Source organism: Dendrobates tinctorius, unplaced genomic scaffold, assembly GCF_039654945.1.
Source record: "Dendrobates tinctorius isolate UK_male_01 unplaced genomic scaffold, ASM3965494v1 ptg000133l, whole genome shotgun sequence".
Taxonomy (NCBI): domain Eukaryota; kingdom Metazoa; phylum Chordata; class Amphibia; order Anura; family Dendrobatidae; genus Dendrobates; species Dendrobates tinctorius.
In genome coordinates this window covers 27,403,497-27,419,693 of record NW_027361801.1, presented here as the reverse complement: position 1 = coordinate 27,419,693, position 16,197 = coordinate 27,403,497, and the positions used below count along the sequence as shown (strand labels likewise).

The window sequence follows — 16,197 nt, the reverse complement described above, 5'->3', positions numbered from 1 at the left end:
GCCCTCATCTGTAAAAAATAAGTCACAGCTTTTAAACCACAATCATGTGGAATGCAACTATATAGTGCCTCCACATCAATAGAAGCAAGCAGCGTGTTCTTTTCGACTGTAATCCCATCAAGGAGACTCAATAAGTGGGACGTGTCACGTACATATGAAGGTAATGAAGTCACAATGGGTCTCAAGATTTTATCCAAATAGATCCCACTGTTCTGGGTCAGGGAGTCAATTCCTGAAACAATGGGATGACCCCTCAGTGGTTCCAACCCCTTATGTATCTTGGGCAGAGAACAGAATGTTGCTGTAACTGGGGAATTAGACATCAAAAATTGAAATTCATTATCAGAAATTAATTTATCTCTAGCCCCATTCAGGATTGACAACAATTCCCCTTTAAATTCACCCGTCGGATCTCTAGCCAAGATTTCATATGTATCCCTATGGTTTAAAAGGGAGTAACACATCCCACGATACTTATCGTGATCCATGAGCACCAGATTACCACCGTTTTTCACCACATGATAGATTTGGCTGACCATTTGGGTCAATTCGTGGGATTTTCCGTAGGTCTTCCTCTACTAATTTGGTAAAAACATCTATGCCTGTTACCTCCTTAATGGGTGGCATTCTGGTGCTCCTGTTTCTCAAAGTGGTGAACGGGCCTATTCCCCGCTGTTGGTCATTCTCACTTAGGAGACCAGTTAAGGCTTCCAGACTCACCAATTCCTCCTCTGAAAGCCCCAATCGAAGACACTGTTCTCGATCATGCTGTTTGAAAAAAAGTTTCCATTTCAGGTTACGTCCGAATAGATTAATGTCTTTTACCCAGTTGAAACAATTAAAATTATTTGCAATCAAACTAAAGGAACAAAAAGCACAATAGGGTCTTATCCGGGTTATTGTTAGAAGAATAAATTAGAATCTACTCACCCTTTTCAGGAGAGGTTCAGGCATATAAGATCCGTAGTCAGCTTGCTGCACGTCCAAAGGTCAGCTCTGTGACCGTAAAACTTCAGATTCTTTGGAGTAAATTCATGGACTTCAGTGCGCTGCTAGACAAATTCACTTATCCAGGTTATGAGAAAGATTAACCGTTTAACCCTGATGTATACCACTTCTTCATCAGGGGATGACATATATCGTATCCCCCCCCCCAATGAAGAAGTGGTATACACTTTGAAACGCGTTGGGAAATAAACGGTTAATCTTTCTCATAACCTGGATAAGTGAATTTGTCTAGCAGTGCACTGAAGTCCATGAATTTACTCCAAAGAATCTGAATTAAAATTATTTGTGATGCGAATAACTCTCATTGTTTGATTATTTGGTTTATCTTTCACTATTTGGAAGTCAACAAACTACCTGGTGTAATGTTTAATCAACATATCAGTAAATATCATTGTTCTGTGACCCTGCATCCCTGTTTTGCAAAGATAACACTAGAATAAACTGTAGGAGCTGATATAAGAGGTAAATAACAACCATTTGTCAATTTGCAAATATCAATTCAACCTTCAAGTAGAGTCAATATAAAGATAAAAGTCTATGCCTCCTGGCTTACTGAAAATAGATGTCTGGATAATTCAGATTAAATGCTGTATCATCATAACCTGTATACACAGCTTGTATATCTTGTATTTATTTGTTATGATATCCAGTGATATACATCGCTATACACGGTTTGCATATCAAGTATGTACTTGATGTATGATATCCAGTGGTTAGTGGCATGCCATCACTGGTGATCAGTGGCTGCTATGAGGGGATGCCGATACAGTTGAAAGTAATGAGAGAAGGAGCATCAGTTGATTCTTCCTCCTCCATCATTCTCCCTTGGCGACTGACGTCTCAGCGTAGCGGACGCTATGATGTCACTGCATGGTGCATGATGCCCTGAGATGTGCCTTGCTTCAGAACACTCGCTGCAGAGACCACAACAGTGGGGGAATGGGAAGGAGAGTTGAATATTGTATTTTTTTTTAAAATCAGTGAGTTCATTGTGGTGGCCAAAATACAGTACAGATGACTAGGGGGAGTGCATTATACTATTTTGGAGGACTATGGGGAGTGCATTATACTGTATGGCAGACCAAAGGGAGTGCATTATATTATATGGATGACTATGAAGTGCATTATACTGTACTTAGTACTATGGGTAGTGCATTATACTGTATGGAGGACTATGGAGAGTTCATTACACAATATGGTAGACTAATATATGGAGGACTATGGGGCCCATTATAATATTTGGAGGGCTATTATGTTGGGGGCATTTTAGTATTTGAAGGGCTATGTGAGGTTATTATAATATTTGGAGGGCTATGTGGGGGCCTTTATACTTTATGGAGTGCTATTTGGGGGCCATTATATAGCATATATAGATAAGATACACATCACTCTGTATAAAAATGCAGTGCCAAGACAGGATATCACTCCATATATTTAGTGAATAAAGAATACAGCACTCATTGAGTTGCAGAAAAATAAGAACAGATTTATTAGCAAAGCAATCCATAAACAGTGATGCTTCAGTCGAAAGGACCTTCTTCAGACAGATGGTTCACTGCATATAACAGCACTGTGAGGAATAGGGATTCAAAGCTCATAGGATAGCAGTGTGAAGGTTCTTGTGGGGTCCATCAAACTGTGTGGAGGGCTGTGTGTGGGCAATTATACTGTTAAGGCTAATAGGGCTATTATACAGTGTGGTGAGGTGTGGGACCATTATACTGTATGTAGGTCAATTAATTCATGGAGGGCTGTGGGGGGGGTCACAGTTGGGGGATCACACTGTGTTGGGGTCACCATACTTTGATGGCGAAGTGAATTTGGGGTACAATAGCGTCATCATATTGTGCTTGTGGAGGGAACTGTGGAAGAATTCTCTGAGGGGGGTATTGTACTGTGTTTAGGGGGCACTTTGGTTGGCATACTTTATGTGTACAATGAAAAAGGAATCTAGAGCTTCAGTAGGAGGAAAATTACATTGTAAGCACTATATACGCACCTTGTATATCTTCTATGTATTTGTTATGTGACACCCGGAGACATATACCTGTATACACACCTTTTATATCTTGTATGTATTTGATATATGATATCCAGTGGTACACACCTGTATACACACCTTGCATATCTTGTACTAGATTATTCCATCGATGTCATAATTTGTTGCTGATATCTTGTACAATAAATATACTTATACCAAATATATAAGATGTACAGATTATTTCTTAGAAAGCGTTTTCCTAGCAGTAATAGATATAGTAATATCAGCTTAGCATTATGCCAGGAATAAGCTAGACATATTGACAATACCTGTCAATCTTAGCACTTATGAGCTCTCAAGTACATAATGGAGAAGAATGTTGACCTGATCTCTTAAGGAAGTTTGCTAGTACAAGTACTTTACTGTTATGACCTTGTGATGACCACCAAGGTTTGCAATCAGATTGCAATCAATGGGCCCCAAGGAAGCAATCACAGGCCATATTACAGAAGATCGAGGTTCTAGGAAAACATACTATGTGCTATTTTTCAATAAAAAAAATAACATTTATTACCAGCATAAGCTTCCGAAAAGTTGTAACAGGGAGCAAAGAATAAGTAGGAAAGGTATGTTTTTATCATAACGTTCTTTTAGGCCCATTTCATACATTTGTTATTTTTGGGGATAGATCACAAACTTGTTACAATCAATGGATCTTCACAGGTCTTTTTTTTTTGAGGACCGATTATCCTCAAGAATGAAAAAAAGATACAGTAAAGGATAGCACAAGGATGTTGCTTATGTGTTCTCTGTATTTTATTATTTAGCGTGTAGGAGAAGAGGAGATTGCATCCGGAAAAAAAGACAGATGCAGCAAGCATAGCAGAAACTGATTCACAAACTAAACATGAGTCCCACTAAAACAAATCAAAAAATACACAGACCGCTTTTCTAATTTGAGAAAACCGTGTGAATTAAAACTCTTGCGCTCAGATTAATGATCCAGCAACAGAAAGTTAAAAGCTAAATTCGGCTTTGCTACATCAGTAGTAATAGGGTTTTTTTTATTTAAAAAAAAAATTAAATAAAAGTTTGTTTATGGTTAACTGTTACATTTCCACAACAGAAAAAGTTGTCTCTGTGCGTGTGCGGAATCATTATCCATTTTTACTTTGACCTTAGTGTTAGCGAGAAGGGGGAAAAAAAAAAGAAAGGCGTCCTCCATAAAGTACAGCTGTCCCCACCAATCTTCCGCTCAGGGTTGGATCAATGCAGAAAAATGCCCTTTGATGGACTTTCTGGCCCTGTGATCTCCCAGCCCTAGGGGTTTAAAGGATGAGCATATCAATTCGGGACCACTGAACTGCATTTCCATTGCATAAGGACCCCTCCTCCTGGCTTTGTGCAGGCAAACTCGAGCCCACCCACTTTTGTCACTCTTCTTTCATGCTTTATTTAGCAAACACAAAACAAGCTTTGTTTGTTGCTGGGTCGATTCTAAACTTTGCATAAAACAGTTTAAAGTGTTGTTAAGCTGTGAGTACCTGCGTTCATCTCCAGGTTTCTAACCAGCTGTAAAAATCCGCTGTTTTTCCTATTAATTTTATTGCAAATAAAGATTAAACTTAAATTACTTTTTGTTGTTTTTTTTGCTTTTTCTTTTTTTTTTTTTCTTTTTTAGAAATTCACACGGTTATTCTAATTCAGAGAAATTAAAGCGAAAAGTGAAATCGTACTAAAAATGCCTGTATCTTTTCAGACAAATTAAACCTTAAAGAATGAGTGTGACTGAATGGGGTAGAAGGGAAGAAGTGCAAGATGGTTTCATCGGAGCACAGTTTATATGGGGTGATACCACTGGCAACATTCACTTTACTTAAAAACAATGTCCTGATTAAAAAATGAAATCTTTTTCCACCTATTTACAAAGAAGTCTCTACAAATGCCAAAATGTTGGCTTGCTTCCGGTGACATGGCTAGAATAATATGCGCCCCCTTGCAAGTTTTTGACCTTGCCCCACCTACCCCCTACAACCACCAGATTTTTGTTTTGATGCTTATGCCCCTGTGAGTCTACAAAGATCTGTAATGAAATATGTTCCCCTGTCCTCAAAAACAGCAAAACATATATAAAAAGCACAAATATATAAATATAGAAATAATACAGTCTGTTGTTCAGAGTTTCATCCAGACAACTTTTTTCTTGCTTGTCGTCCGTGTACAATCTGCTTTTATACACCAGCAGTTATTAATACGGTTATTTACAAGACCATTTAAAGTTTGAGTTATAAAGAGTTGCAATGTATCTGTAAATATGTATGTTATATGTTATTCATACAGCAACTGATTTTTTTTGCTTACCTGTAGACTGACCATAATGGGTTGAGTCTCATTTTACCACCATACAAGTAAATATATCACCATTATGTTACATGAACAAATCCCACTATGCTAAGAAAAATATTACCAACAAATGAACTACATAAAAAATAATACCGCCACTTGACCACATATTACCGCCACATGGTGACCCAATATTTCCACCATACTGATCATTTCCAAAACCACTGTACTAACACTGATACGGTATTACAACTATACAGCGACCATATAGTGCTAGATACCAGTTGTATCCAGATGCTTTGTATGCCATATATGTGTCTTATACTGGAAATCCAGTAACTCATCAGTGATGATCGCTGTGATTGTAGTCATTTATCTTTCCTGTTCTCCATCAGGCCCAGACTGCAATGACAACTTCTTCCATCCACACTTTGTTATTGTAGAATGACACAGACATGTTTGGCTCCTCACTTTTACCCAACTCTAAATAAGCCATATGGTACCATAACCAATAATAGTTCCATGCCCCGTGGCCATACGCCAATTTTTTGCCCCCTTGCTAACCACATACCCCTTCGACGTTAGCACAGTTATAGTAGCCACTTGATGCCTACACACAGTAACATTACCCCTTTTATGCCCATATGCAGAAATTGTGACTCCTTTATAATGTCCCATTTTGTGACCTTATAAAAAAACGATGTCCCTCTCTGTGGTCCCACAGCATATTTATACCCTTCACTGTCGCATACAATAGTAATAATGCCCTCTTACAATAATATTAATGCCCACTTTGCCTCCCTGTAATAATATTACTGCCCCTACACAATTATAGTAATGCCCTCAAACAATAATAACGCTCCCTTTACAGTAATGCTAATGCTCTTTCCCCAATACAATAATAAAGCTCCTTACAATAATAATAATGCCACCTTAGCCCCCATAATAATAATAATGCCCCTTTGCTGTGTACAACAATAGTAATGCCACCTTTACTCCATACAATAATGGTAATACTCCTTTCATACTATTGATATCCCCCTTAAAGCCCTCCTAGGCTTTGATTTTCACTACAAAAATTCAAACTCGCCTCACCCTGCTCCCAGGATAATAGGCAACATCCTTCTGCTTTCTCCGCAGCCTGCGGGCAGGCACAGATGCCACACCATTGCACCGTCTGGCACCTGCTGACCTCTCATGAGCCCTGATAGGCTGCACCAGAACTGGTCATAGAGTTTATCTTTATCCATGTCACGAAAATGCAGATACTGATAAAAGCGCAGTCTGCCCTGCAATTCACTCACTCCTCTTTCCCTGTGGGCAGAGGATGTGACAACGATCGTTACACCCTCGTTTGCTTCCATTTATATCCTAGGGCAATAAAACTTATAAGTTGGATTTTCACTTTATTTGTATTGCCCTGCTCTATCTCTTTATAAATACAAAGTAGCAGACAGAAAATAGGTAATATCACTTAAAATGGCATGCAGACAATCCTCAAAAGACAAACACTATACATTAGGCCTTAAAGGGAATCTGTGACCCCTTTTTTGAGATATCATATAATGATATCATTCAATTGTGTGTCACATAAGGATTCTCTTAGTACTTTTGCTTCCCCCTGACCCCGCACCTTTCATGCATAAATACCTTGTTTATATCGGTTCATATGTATGTAAACTGCCACGATCCGGTCCGATGGGCGGGGCTTATTCACCTGCTCCCCCCCTCCCTGTCTTGCTCTATGCATTTCTTCTTGTGTAGAGCAAGACAGAGGGGGGAGCAGTTGAATAAGCCCCGCCCAGTGGACCGGACAGCGGCAGTTTACATACATCTGAACTTATATAAACAAGGCATTTATGCATGAAAGGTGCGGGGTCAGGGGGAAGCAAAAGTACTAAGAGAATCCTTATGTGACACACAATTGAATGATATCATTATATGATATCTCAAAAAAGGGGTGACAGACTCCCTTTAATCAAATGTTCATGAAACACAGTTCAACTTTGAACTATTATGTACAGACCACAACTTGATGGCCTTATAGGTATTTATGAGACTATTATGCATGTGTCAAGAGATCAGTGGTCAGCCCATAAAGAGAATCCATCACCAAGAAGACTTCAATAAATTGGACCTTTACGGTTTTCATTTTAATTTGACTGGAGTACCTCCTCCAACTGTGGCTGCTCCACTGATTCGGGAACATTTTTTCATTTTTTTCCCTTTGCCCATATGTTCTAATGTTGTGGCAATAAAGAGCGCCAATTGGAGGCTTTTGCTTTTTCTTCCCCGTGATGAAAAACATGGCCAATCAAACCATGTCATAGAGGGGAAAAAGTAATCAAAGAGATGGTCCTAGCTACATACTGTATTTGCTCAGCATGTTCTTCTTAGATAAAATTTGTTTCAAGTGGCAACACTGAGAACTACATTTGGAGCACAGCCGCGCAGCAGCACTTCAGAGCTGCAGAGCCAGAGTGATAGACCAACCTGCATAGCTCCCAACTGTCCTTATGTCTTGGCACAGTCTTGAGATTTCCCACTGTCCTGGGAAGTAATGGATATCCAGTATATATGCCTCCACTCATTGCGTTACTGATAAGTTCATTACTTGGTAGTTCTTCCTCCTAGCATCTCTGTGCTCTGTACATTCTTGCCTTTTTTTGAAGTGTACTCTTCCCTTGGCTTCAAACACCCAACCTCTTGCATGGCATTCAGCAATTGCAGCATTGTGCCTCAAGCTGCAATGCTAAGTATAGGAGCATTTTTTCCAGTTAAGGGTTTGCTTACACTGGCATGTAGTCAGCGCATAACTCTTACGAATGCTATCCGATGTTTCATCAGAGAGCACTTGCTCCAATGTTTTAGTATGGAGCAGTGTGGACTGGCGTTTTTTTCTCACGCCGAGTCGGCATGAGAAGGAAATCACTGCATGGTGCGATTGTCAGCATATATTGGATGGCACTAACCTTACAAGACTATTTATGCTTGCAAAACATTGGCCTGCACTTGGATGTCATCTGAGTGCAGTCCGATATATACGCCGACTCACACAATGGAGAAAATGGAGAAATTAAGTTCTCCATCTTCTCCAAACTTGTGATCGTATTCTCGCATGCGAGATAATTGGATCACAGAAAAATGATCATTTGCATGTGGCATCCGATTCTCTTGCATGAGAGAATCATCAGATGCTTTAGGTTTGTGTGAGCGAACCCTAAGGGTTCTCACACTAGCATATAAATCGGATGAGTGCAATCCGATAAAAAATTGGATTGCACTCGGACCAATGTTATTCAATAAGACAATGTAGATCTGTGGATTTTTTTTCTCGATTGTATTTGTCATGAGAAAAAAAATTGCAGCATGCTACGATTTCACTCCAAAATTGGTACAGTGCAAGAAAAAAAATCACATGCCAAACAGATCATCAGTATGGCATCTTATTTTTATGTATATATTACAGTTCTGCAGGATAGAAAACTGTAAATGGTCCTGTAAAAGATTAATAGCTGCTGAGTAATAAATGGATGGCATACAGAGAGCCCACAGGTGACAAGTGAGAAAATAATCATACCAATTTCTGGATGAGAATGGGACCGATTTTTTTTTTTTTATACGCTAGTGTGGGCAAACCCAAAATGTGACTGGTATTCTTCATTACCGGCACATTGCACTGGTACATAGTGTGGTGTCGGCGTCCATGGATGCTGCCACTCTTCTCCGGCAGGGACGCCAACTTACTACCACAGCCCCCATGCCACACTTCCTCCTTCCTCTGTGTCAGCTGCTGATCAGAATGCATTCAGATCCCAGGGTACTGTGCTTAGGGTGCATGCCCCCTCTTTCTTAAAGGGGCTTTGCACTCTCCTAAAGTGTCCACAGTCAAAAGCTAGGTGACCCCTTCTATCTAAGGCACCTCCAACATGGAGGTGCTCATTCAATGTGATTAGCTATCCCTTAGCACGCTTAGCTGTCAGGTCCCTAGTACCTGTCAGTCTACCTGTCCTGTACCTCTCTGCTCATACTTGCTTGTCTAAATCAGTTTCAGCTGGTCCAGTCCACACCTGTAAGTTCTCATCTGTATGTCAGCTGATCCAGTCCGCACCTGCCAGTGCTCATCTGTATGACAGCTGATCCAGTCCGCACCTGCCAGTGCCTCTGTATACCAGTCTGCACCTGCCAGTGTGTATCTACTGTATATACCAACTGGCCCCATCTGTATCTGTGGTCCCTGTGTACCTTCAGTCCCTTCCTCCGGGCCTTTACTGGTCCCATTCCCTTGGAAGTCAGCTTCCGTGCGTCCGGGGTCTGTCCTGGAGCAGGGCTCTAGTGAAGAGCTATGTGCTCACCTAGTTATAACCCTCCAGGCTCTCCTCGGACCACGGCACAGTGTTCCACCATTCCCGTTACACATAGCTACATCTCTACATACCAGTGCATTTCTAAGTACCTGTATTTTAGAGGTAAAGTTACAGTCAGAGATTTTTTTCTTCCCATAAAATTACTTAAAAAATAATGAAAACCAATTGCTATAACGACATTTATAATAAACTTAAAAATAATACATAGTATAAATCAGCACACCTTTATGGCATTAACTTTTTACAATCTATGATGTGCCAATGTTTTATTTAGCCGGAATGATAGAGGAGAATAAAAACACCCACAGAGAAGTTCTATGGTACATGCGCAGTTGGTTGCAGGAAAGATGTACATATTGAGTATTCTACAATAGGGTGGGGAGTAGAACTTTGGAATGACTAGGCAGTGGGCACATAAAAAAGACCTTCTCCAGAACCAGTGCCTCAGCACCAATTGGAAAGCAAAACTTTTTAAGTGAAACCTTTCACTTTCCAATTTTCTGGGTTTTTTTTGGTTTTCGTTTTTTCCTCCCTGTCTTGCAAAAGCCATAACTTTTTTTATTTTCCCGTCTATATGATGGCATGTTTCTTGTGGGACGGCTTGTATATCATAATTCATTTAACCATACATTATACTGGAAAACAAGTGCCGTGAAATTGCAAAGCAAGTGCAATTCCACAACTGATTTTTAGATTTTTTATTTACCTTGCTCATTATATCGTAAAACTGGCCCAGCAATATGATTATCCATTTCAGTACAAGTATGCAGATACCAAGCATGTAGAGTTTTGTTTTGTTTTTTTATTTAAGAGTAGAAAAAAATATTGGAAATTTACATGAAAACATTTTTTGCCTTTGTTGACATTTTCCAAGACTTGTAGCATTTTCGTTTTTCGGGATCTGGGACTGTGCAATGGCTTATTTTTTGTGCCCTGAGCTGATATTTTTATCGATACCATTTTGGGGTAGGTACAATGTTTTGATCACCTCTTATTTCATTTAATTGCAATATCACAGCGGCCAAGAAAATAATTCTGATGTTTTTGAATTTTATTTTTCGTTTACCGTCCGGATTATTTTATTTTATATTTTGATAGAGTTGACATTTCTGAACACGCCGATACCAAATATGTGCATTTTTTACATTGCTTTTTTTCAATGGTGCAAAAGTGGGGTGATTTTTACACTTTTGTGTTTTTTTTTCAGATTTTTTTTAAATTTTTTTTTAACTTTTTAATGTATTTAATAGTCCCCTTAGGGGACTTGAAGCTGTTATCGTCTGGTCGCTTGTGTTATACATAGCACTGCATCAGCCCTGCTATTTATATCAGCAGAACCCCCACTGTCATGGCAACTCATTAAAGGCACATGATGGCTGATTAAAATCAGCTGCCATGTGCAGGGAAATATGTGGGCTCAGCGCGTGCATCAAAGGCAGGAACAAGACATATGACTTAAATATACGTCATATGTCATGAAGTGGTTAAAAATACCAGTGAAGGGTCCTCTTTAGGTAAGTTTATCTACTGGTCCTGTAGTTTACAAATCAGCAGATAGTGCTGCAGTTTAAAGCGATTGTTGGCCCATAACATAGTGTGGCCTAGATGCTGCAAAAAATTATTTTCTTACATGCCTTGTGCCACATTTATTATGTGTTTTAGATACTTTATTTTACTAGACAATGGTGTGTAGCGTAAACTGAGATCCTATGCACCAAAATGGTGCTGAAATTTGGCATGGATCATATTAACTTTTCTACAGATGTTGTAAACTTAAAGGTGTATTCCCATCTCCAAGTTCCTAACCCAATAGGTAGCATGTGTAATAATAATAATATTTAGCAAATGTCTACAATTGGAAACGTAGTATAGTTCTTCTGATTCGCTATGTTGCTTACCCCATTTGCAGGGCATTGCAGTAGCTTAGGTATCCATGGTTATGACCACTTATATAGTAACAGTTAGTTAGCTGTTAGTGGTCATAATCATGGATACCAAAGCTACTGCAGTGCTCGTCACATAGGGTAAGCAGCATAGCAAATCAGAAGAACTCTACTATATTTCTAATTGGAAGTATTTGATAATTATATTATTATTACACCTACTAAATTTTAGGATAGAATCTTGGGGCTGGGAATATACCTTTAAGTCAGCCATATACCACACACATTAGATGGCTGTCAGTCGTGTGATGCTTTGGCCAATTATTCTGCCATATCAATCTCAGCCAACTCACCCAGCACTTGTTTAGTCTGTCACTCCTGTGTTCTCTAGCAGAAAGCCACTAGCTAATAATGGTGGCTTATATTTGAGAGACCATTTTGATTGTCAGTCTGTAATCAGACATACTGATTGACATCTTCTCTAACGATCGGCTGGCACCACCATACAATCTATTGATATTGTCAGGTGTCATGTTTGGCCAACATTAGTCTACAGTAATGTGTTTGGGGGCCTTTAAAGAAGGCAGGTGCAGGATTTATCAAACCGCATTAGCGACTGTTGTATTTGACACATTTTAAGGCTGTCTAGTCTAAGTATGCACTGTCTACAAATAAGATAGGGTTAATAAATAACCTCAATTGTTTTTTTAAGCCAACTTAATTGACTCCTGTTGCTCTTTCTCCTGCAAATATCTTTAAATAATTTGTTTACCATACTTAAAATGGTTTATCCTTTAATTTTATATACTTTAGATACCTGAGATCTAACATTTTGTCTTAGTTGTCATCTGTCAACTCACTCATGTTAAGCATTCACAAGGATCATTTTTGCAGTGTATTTACCATCAATTTTTTTGGGGCAAAAAAATGCAGCATTTTACATTCTCCTATTACCGTTTGCATCACACTTTTGACTTGCAGTGTGTTTTTTTTTTTATAAATCATATACTTTCTTTTAGCATTTTTGTTACCTTTTTTGACTGAGCAGCAAAAAATGGCAACGTTTTAAAGTACTCATTTTACTGTGGAAGTGACGGTGTCTCTGTTTTTGAGATTGTATTTGTCCTGCCTATTTTAAATGCATAAAAAATGCAGACAATTGCGGAAAACATCGGCAGAAATTCAGTGCTTTTTAGTGTGTTTTTGATGCACTTTTTATAGTGTTTTTGCATCTGTTTGTTTGCTACTAAACCTCATTGATCTGAACTGGGAAAAAAACTGTAAAAGTGCTGAAAAAAATTAATATTCTGCTTATTTAAAAAAAATAAAAAAAATAAAAATATTTAATCAAACCAAAAACTGCAATAAAAAATGCTCTACATGAATGATAATCTCTAGATCATCGCTGATAATCCCTACAAAAACAGCAGCAATTGAGTATTAAAATTTACATTTCTGATGCAAATTTTTCTGCTGCTCAGCCCCATTGATATCAATGAAGAAAAACACAATGACAATAATAAAAGAATTGATTTGCTATATTAAAAAAACACTGCAGTGTGTGAATGAGATTTTAGAAACCACATTCATTTTACTACTACTAGAAAATGCCGTTTTTCCTATGATTAAAAAAAGAGTTTAAAAAATACAGCAAAAACAGTGCATGTAAACAAGCCCTAAAGGGCCTATCACACTAAATGATATCGCTAGCAATATTGCTATAATGCCACTGGTTTTTGTGACGCAGCAGCCATATTGATAGCGATATCGCTATGTCTGATATTTACCTACGGCCCGCTCCCCCGCTGGTTATCGTTGATCGCGCGAGATCGTCCTGGACCGTTTCTTGTTGACATGTGAAGGAGGCCTTAGACAGTTTTGTTTCGCACTGATCAGTTAAGGCCCCTTTACACATAACGATGTCCCAGCGATCCCACCAACGATCTGACCTGGACGGGATCACTGGGACATTGTTAGGCTGATCGCTGGTGAGCTGTCACATAGACAGACCCTCCAGTGATCAGGACCAGCGAGCAAGCTGGTTTCCAAGGTAAACATAGGGTACCTAAGAGCCGCACGGCTCCTGGATACCGGCTGTTTACATTAGAAACCAGCGTCCAGCGTCGCTGATCGCTGGTCTCTCGCTTCCACATGCAGCGATGCGCACTGGCCAGCGGGAGACCACCGATCAAAAAACGGCCCAGGACAATGAAGCGCGATCAGCGATAACCGGCAAGGGGGGCCGGTCGCTGATCCCCGTCACACACAGCGATCTCGCTGGTGAGATCGCTGTGGCGTCACAAAATCAGCGATCTCACTAGCGAGATCGCTGTGTGTGACGTGACCTTTAGTCTCAGTCTTGGCCACTGATGTCACACCTCATATCTGCAGTAGTAACAGTTTTCCTGTACAAAAGTTAGCAAAAAAAATAAAGAAGATCAATACAAATGTACATGGTAACTCGTAACAAGATTCTGGATATACTGTATATTTATAGATAAAATTTGGTTTGGTCAATTTAAAAAAAAAAACTTGAAAGTTTTATTGAATTACACATTATAATGTTGTTATTTTATTTTATTGCAGGTCATTTTTGGACCTTTTCTGGAAGAGTGTGCAAAGCAGTAATCAAAACAAAAGGTGGCTACTTTGAAGAACCTAGAATATAAGACATATTTTCAGTTGTTTCACACTTTTTTGTTAATTATATAATTCCACATGTGTTAATTCATAGTTTTGATGCCTTCAGAGTGAATCTACAATTTTCATAGTCAAAACTCTTTGAATGAGAAGGTGTGTCCAAACTTTTTGCTCTGTACTGCATATATATATATATATGTGTGTCTCAATGAGATGTATGTGTATATATATATATATATATATATATATATATGTATTCTATGTGTCTATATCCATTCTTCCTATTCTTTATTAAACCTGTCAGTGAGATTTTACTGTATCACGCACTGAATTGCCGGCTTTTCTAAAGGACACCGGGTGCATATTTCTTGCAAGTCACACATCTGGTCCGTGTGTAATGCGGTTTTTTGCGCACCCATAGACTTGCTTTGGCGTATTGCGGGCGGAATACGTTGACAATCGCAGCATGCTGCGAAAGGCATGGACCATAAAATACGGCCGAGAAATATATGCCTGTTGACAGCTGCCCCATAGAGAATCATTGGTCCGTGTGCAATGCGTGGTTTTTACGCCTCTCACTCGTCCGTATTTCTCTCTAGTGTGACGCCGGCCTGATGGTTACATAATGTGCAGAATGTTCAGAGGTTTACTGTATGTAAAACTGTGTATTTTTTACAATGCACAAATATTAGAGCGCTATATGATATGTACGCGGATGCAAAGCAAAACCTTGCATGCTATAAGCTGGGTTTCTATGTATTGTATTACCAAAATATGATTAGCTGTTAGTGTGCGGTAATTATGAATGCTGGGACAAATTCTCTAAACGTCTAGCATTTCCCTGGACTATCGGGTGACAATTGTAGACTTAATCAATTGCCACTTTACAGTACAGCAGAACAGCAATTAAGATCTCACCTTTCATTGTTAAATATTGGATTTAAATAGATCCAATCTCATTGTGTTTGCAACAGATACCACAGTGTGGAGGAAATACCTGAGCTACCTGACAGCCATATATTGTATGACTGTAGGAGGAAATTCCTGTAAAAAGAGCCGTGGATTGGTAATGTCAAACGTCTTAATATTTGGTGGATCTGGTTATTTTCAATGTTCAGTTAACTGGAAGAGTACGTCAAATTTACAAGAAAATACAAAGCATGATGATTTTAAACCGGATTAAAGAACATATATCGAACTCTATGTCTTTATAAATGATTTACTGAGGTTGAATTTCCTAGAAATGACTAATGTGGGGCCTTCCAGTATAATGAGACGTTCAATTTTTAGATCCTCCAGGTGTCTTGTTCTTTGCTATGTAGGTCTCATATCAAAACTTTAAAAGACTGATACCATTGTCATGCAATTGTAGCCAAACAATAACTTCTCACCTTTAGAGCTCGGTCGATCTTATATGTCAGACGAGTTCAATGTTAATTTATGCTGCACTGCAGATGTTGAGATTGGATCGGATCAAGTGCCCCAATACAAGTCTATGGGTTTGTGTAAAGCATTGAACTGCATTCGGTTGTGATCCGAGTGCATTCCGATTTCCGCAGACTCAGACAATGGAGAAGATGGAGAAACTAAGTTCTCCATCTTTTCCACACCTGTGTTCAGATTTTTTCATGGGAGAGAATCGGATCACACTAAGATGAAACTCGGCTTGTTGCAGAGTTTGAGCAGAGTGTCATTAACATAATCGTTCCGATTCTCTCTCAGATAACGTGACCACAACCATAAATTGAAAAAGGCACTTAAAGGAATTGTCCTCATTTATATATTTTTACAGTTATGTTGGGGACATGATTTTGTGGCGCTTGATAATATATAATTATTACAGGTTCTCCTGTACTTGTGAAGGACTGTGCACACTGTAAGGAAGGCTGCACTGACAAGTGCAGGAGGAGAACCTGTAATTTTAATATTTTAGGAAATGCTGTGTGGCTGATTACTCATTTTAGTAGCCAAGCCA

The 16,197-nt window shown here is 39.0% G+C and overlaps 1 long non-coding RNA gene across 3 annotated transcripts in view; it reads left to right on the top strand.

The window, feature by feature from the left end:
• LOC141048140 (uncharacterized) overlaps positions 1 to 15,412 on the top strand; it is a 116,347-nt gene extending 100,935 nt beyond the window's left edge. For all 3 annotated transcript variants that reach the window (XR_012219970.1, XR_012219972.1, XR_012219971.1), the window contains 2 exons: positions 14,169 to 14,222; positions 15,197 to 15,412. This is a non-coding gene — a long non-coding RNA (uncharacterized lncRNA). The remainder of the gene's footprint in view (positions 1 to 14,168; positions 14,223 to 15,196) is intronic.
• Positions 15,413 to 16,197: the final 785 nt, after the last annotated feature.